We start from the raw sequence: 6000 nt of genomic DNA, 5'->3' as shown, positions 1-6000 counted from the left end.
TCATTTAAGTATAATTATACGGTACGACTATAACGCAGCTGTATTTGGAAGTTTATTGCTCATTTCTGCCTTGCGTTAGATTTATGCACTTTCATAAAAACTATGTAATTTTAATTGGTATAATCGTTATTCAAACAGAGGAATTCAATTTAATTTTGTGATAGGTAAATAAATGTATTCATCTTGTCATTAGCTTTTTCAGTTATTGCTTAAAGTTTTAGAAAATAAAGCATTTATATATATTCTTTTTATGATATGTAATATAAATCAGCCTCGCTATTGTAGGTAGACAAATATTGATTATAAGATTGTTTAATGTGATGTGAATTTTATGGCATTATTTATAAATAAATCAATTATATAATAAGAGGGTTCTTTAAATTATAGAAAAGTTAACCACTAAAACATAAGTCACCAGTAAAAGGCTCATTAAAAACTTGTGACTATAAACAAAACAAATTGCACAAAAACTAAAACATCAAAATGCTGAATTTAAAAGGTTAAAAAAACTTGCCTGCATTTGTAACAATATTCATAAAATATATTATCCTTATATGAAATGTTAAACTACGGCACATTTTAAGACAACTTGAAGTTTATGAACAGTTTAGTGAACTTAATGACGAGGAAGAATAAATGACCCCAATAACAATTTTTCCCATGGAAACAATTTGTTCTGTAGTACAATGGTAACTTTCATCATACTACAATAACCAGGAAGATATAAACAAAAGACTTTTATTTTCTAAAGAGAGAACACAAAACAAATCAATGGCTATTAATGTAATTTCGAATCTTAATATAAAAGGCAAACATCTTTATGGATGTGTATTTAATGGTTTAATAAAAAGATATTTGAAGTATGCCCGAATCGATAAACACGTTTTCCAAATTATTATTTATAGTTCTAATTGCATTTATGACAAATTTATAAAGTGTTACGCTATCCTGCAAACAAGCACACAAGAGACTTTCGTAACTATAATCAAAATCATGAGTAAGAAATAAATTCAGAATTATAATATTTACGATGCGTTGTATAAACTTCCTCTAGTTTCCATGGCAATGATACAAAAAGACACTGAGTTGAGTATAAAGTTGTTGAACCAGGGGTATGTCAAAGAACGTCTCGTCCTTTTTCTAAACAAGTTCATCGGAAGATACCGAGAACTCCTTGATAAATATTCCGTATCAACTTCACAAATAATACAAGATGGTCTTGAAGTATAGATTTTGCGTACTGACGTTGGTTATCATCCTAAAAACGTGTTATAGTAGTCTTTATTAATATTACTTGTACTGTTAAGTCAATTTTTGAGATATTCTTTTGAATTGACTATGTGGATGTATAAAAACATCATACTTTGAACGAAAAAATTATTTCATTTACTTAAATTACTTTTACTTATGGATCTTGACATACTATGAATGACAAAATTAATTTATTCAATAATAATACTTTTTCTGTTAAGTCGGTTTTTTATGTAATACATTTGACGTGAAACTGTACGTATGAAGCCCGTCATACTTTGAACCACACATCATTTTATTTATTATTATTACATTTACTGTTGAGTCTGTTGTTTGTTATATCAACTTTACGTGACTATGAATGCCTTCATACTTTGAACGACAAAATTATTTTTATGTCTACCTGTGCGAATTTCAAACGCGCAATTTTACACTAGCAATGAAAACCTTCTTTCCTTCACGGGTAAACTTTATATAGATAAATTAAGTGGTATAAGAAAAGCAAAATGAGTATGTTAAATTTGAAGTATGCCTTTTTGTGCTTCTTCGTTACATTTGTTGTTTTTATAGTGATGCATGTATGTATGCCTTCATACTTTGAAAGACAAAATTATTTTTATGTCTACCTGTACGAATTTCAAACGCGCATTTTTGCTCCAGCAATGAAAACCTTCTTTCCTTTACGGGTAGACTTTATATACATAAATTAAGTGGTACAAGAAAAGAAAAATGAGTACATTGTATGTTAAATTTGATGTATGCCTATTTGTGATTCTTCGTTACATTTGTTGTTTTTATAGTGATATCAAGATGATAACACAATATTGACTGCTGTACCCCTATTTTGACATTTTTACTCTTTGTTTTGTTCATACATCGTTGACAATGTAATGGAATTTGATGCGACTATCATACAAGTGAGAGGTTAAGCTAGCTATAAAACCAGGTTCAATGTTTGGACTTTTGATTTTGGATTTTCATTTTTGAATTTTCCTCGGAGTTCAGTATTTTTGTGTTTTTACTTTTTATGAGAAGGGTACTAGTATTCTAGGAAGATCTATGGGAGTTGCTTGCTGATTAAATCAGTTATACCTACTTCGATTTCTACAATTCGGGTTTTTACAGTTTGTTGAAAAAAGTTATAAATGTAGTTATGTTTTAATTTGCTGATGAAAAAAATCGATATTGATGCAAATTTAAGCTATATTCAACGATCCAATAACAATATTGATTTGATAAGATAGCCTTAACTATTACGTGACTGTGTTATAATTATGTTCGATATGTAAACACGGATCACTTAGTGATTTCCGCGCTTTTAGTACAATATAACATTAAAATTTTGGATGTAACATATCGCTTTAAATAAGTTTTCTACAGATACAACCACATTAAATAATCAAGTTTTTGTATCTATGAAAGAAATTAGTGAAAGTTTTAAATAATTTACAGTAACGAAATCCCTAGTTACACTAAATAAAACATTAAGGACAAACGGAAGCTCAATCATTAAGCACTTTGACTAATAGTTTAGTTAAAAGTATATTTGCTTTAATCATTGATGCTTAATTGCATATTAGTTTAGAACAACTATATTGTGAGTTTAAATGCGAACCACCATAGTAAACTTTTATTTACGAAATCCACGTATTGATCCTTGTTCATGCCTTTTCTTTGCTTCATTTTGCAAAAGGAACAGACACATTTGACATTGTGATATATCCTGAAATTTCTAGCAGCTCGTAAATGTGGTCAGACAATCTCGGTTCATTTTTTGTAAATTCATCGAAACCGGTCTTCTGGTTTCTGCTTTGTTCTTTTTTATTTGTGAAAGATGCTATAGTTTCCTTCTGTAAATTACCGTCTAGAGAGCAACATTTCAATTTATCAGATTCAAACAAGTCATGGGTGTGGTCATATAATCTCGGAGCACCACTTGTATATTCAGTCAAACTAGTTTCCTGTCTTTTAACTTCTTCTCCCTCTCTTCTGAGGGATTCCTTATTTTCTTTGTGATATATATTTACCGACCTGCAATAGAAAGTGAATATCAGGTCTGTAGGTTATTGTTACTGCATTTGTGATGAATACTTCTGTAAAGACGTATACTATTTTGTTTGGTCCTTTTGAGCTTGTTGAACGGTGTGAACCAAAGCTCCATGTTGAAGACCATACTTTAATCTATAATGGTGTATTTTTATAAATTGTGACTTGGATGGAGAGCTGTCTCATTGGTACTTATACCACACCTTCTTATATCTATTACTTTGTTTCAAATTTTTACTTTTATATCTGTTAGTTCTGTTTAAACAATGTTGTTAACCTAATGAATTTGTATGCGATTTTAATACAATTAAGAGGTTATCCCAGCTATAAAACGAAATGTAATACACTTTGTATTACAGTTGTTCTATCCGCGTTTGATGTGTTTGACCTTTTGGTTTGGCTATTTGCTAAGGAAATATCCCTTTTGATTTTTCCTGAGAGTTCGTATATTTTGTTATTTAAGTGTACCAATTTTTTTTTTTAATTTGTTACTTTGGTTTGTAAAGAGAACATACAATCAACAACTTTCCGTGTTAATATTGGACAATTATTACTTCCTTAAAAAGTATAATCACAAAAAAAAACCCGAATATTTTGCCTGTAAAAGATGTTAGTCTTAGGTAACATAAAACAGAATTATTGTTTCCTTATTCATCACGATTATTTGTAATTAAACAAGCTACTATTCTAATAATTTTTTAAAGAGTCATATTTTAAAAGATATAATGGTGAAAATCTTTGTTTATACCTTCGTCGAATGATCACAACGACTACGATGATGCACACAACTACAATAAAAGTCACAGATATCCCAACAGAAACTCCTTTGAAATAAAGAAAAAAAATATTTGTGACTTTAATCATGGAATAATACAATTTGAATTTCAAGTTTTACAATGATAACATAAACAATCAGTTCAAAAATAATCGAGTGTATAAACATTTAAGTTTCACGATAATAATTTCATAATATAATACATGTAATAAATTTGAGAATAGAAATGGGGAATGCGTCGAAGAGACAATAATCCGAATCCAAACGCAGTCCAGGCTGCTTTTTGCCTATGATAAGATACAAAACACTTTAGAAAAATTGAGATATAAGCTTTCATTCTAATGTGAGCACTTTTCTGAAATATGTTTAAATATAAATTATTAAAACATTATGTGTTTTATTTTTTTAAACTTTTTTTATAAAAAAAAAAAATGCCCCGTGTTTTTCTTTTAAATATGTTCTAGGAATGATCAATATTATATACAAAATTCCTTTTTGATTAGTCGTACGCGACAAAGAACTTGCATGTTTAACAGATCGACTGTATATGATAAAATTCTCACGACTTTACAGTTGAAGGAATATTTTTTTTATAGAAAACAAGCAAAAGTTTGATGAATAGAAATAAACTTATTACAAATACATAAAGAATACCTTAATTTGCAGAATTTTCAAATTATTCTTTGATATTTAAAAGGTATCAATTTAAATGTACACATTATCCTGTGCGTTTTACGTTTAAGAACAAGCAATAATTGTATAACACATGACTTAACTGAACATGCTGAAAGTAAATCATATTAAACATTAAAATATCAAAATTGATTATGTCGAACGTAGATTCGAAAGCTCAGTCAAACTATAACACTAAATTAAAGCCTGTTTAATTCGGAAAAGAACATTATCTCGTTTGTAAGCATCACTCATAGATAATAAGAAGAGCAAACCTGAAAACGGGGATCCAATTTCGACTGTGGATAATTCTTGATTATGATTCTTGACACATTTGCCTGCTTTTCCTGACCCTAAAAGTGTAGTTATATCTGCATAACCAGGTTTATTTTTTCAACATAATTAAAATATCAATTATTGTTATTAGTAATTGACTAATGGCTGTTGGCTCATAAATATCAAACAACATGTGTAATATATATCAAATTAACGAGGATACCCTGTTAGATGTGGTTTTAATACACACAGGTTTGTGCTAGTTTCACATCCAAAATTAGATGTGCAGGTTCATACACAGTAAACATTCAATAAAGATGCAGCATGGAGTTGTAAAAAGACCACGTAAAAATCGGTCTTGAACTTGACTTTAAGCGGTTCTCTGAAAATTGGCCAAGAAAATCGTCTGGACTAAGCGCATGAGAAATGTGAATTAACGAGTCAATATTTGTGCTCGATAACTTTGAAACTTGAAAATAATTCGTTTATATTTCTAATGATCCGTTGGGGCATATAGCTCCTTTCTAGTTTAATTCTTATAAATAACTAACTTTTAACTATTCGAATATTGGTGTTACCAATCGATGAAGGTTTAATCCCCGAATGCGCTTGAAATTTTAAACACATTGTTTCATTTCTTGAAACCTAACAATCTTTATTTGCCTGATCACGATATACTAGTATACTGTATCTTTCAATCATCAGTCTGTTAATTAATATATTATATAAAATTAAGAATGGAAATGGGGAATGTGTCAAAAAGACAACAACCCGACCATAAAAAAAACAACAGCAGAAGGTCACCAACAGGTCTTCAATAATTTATATCAGATTACATTACTTATATCACATTTTGTCTGATATAAACTATTCTGAAAAAATTTGCCTCTGTTTTGCACGTCTTCTGCGACTGCCCTTTTCTCCAATAAAATTGAGACGAATGATACAAAAGGAACACTTTAACGCAAACCAACTTACAA

At 29.4% G+C, this 6000-nt stretch overlaps 1 long non-coding RNA gene across 1 annotated transcript; it reads right to left on the bottom strand.

Annotated features, from left to right (window-relative positions):
* Nucleotides 1-2740: 2740 nt before the first annotated feature.
* On the bottom strand, nucleotides 2741-5383 carry LOC134681631 (uncharacterized). Its single transcript, XR_010100648.1, has 3 exons — nucleotides 5020-5383; nucleotides 4046-4121; nucleotides 2741-3282 (listed from the first exon to the last, which is right to left on the bottom strand). It is a non-coding gene; the product is annotated as an uncharacterized LOC134681631 (long non-coding RNA).
* Nucleotides 5384-6000: the final 617 nt, after the last annotated feature.

The sequence above is a fragment of the Mytilus trossulus genome, chromosome 8, assembly GCF_036588685.1.
Source record: "Mytilus trossulus isolate FHL-02 chromosome 8, PNRI_Mtr1.1.1.hap1, whole genome shotgun sequence".
In the NCBI taxonomy this organism is placed as follows: domain Eukaryota; kingdom Metazoa; phylum Mollusca; class Bivalvia; order Mytilida; family Mytilidae; genus Mytilus; species Mytilus trossulus.
This window is presented reverse-complemented; position numbering and strand designations above follow the sequence as displayed.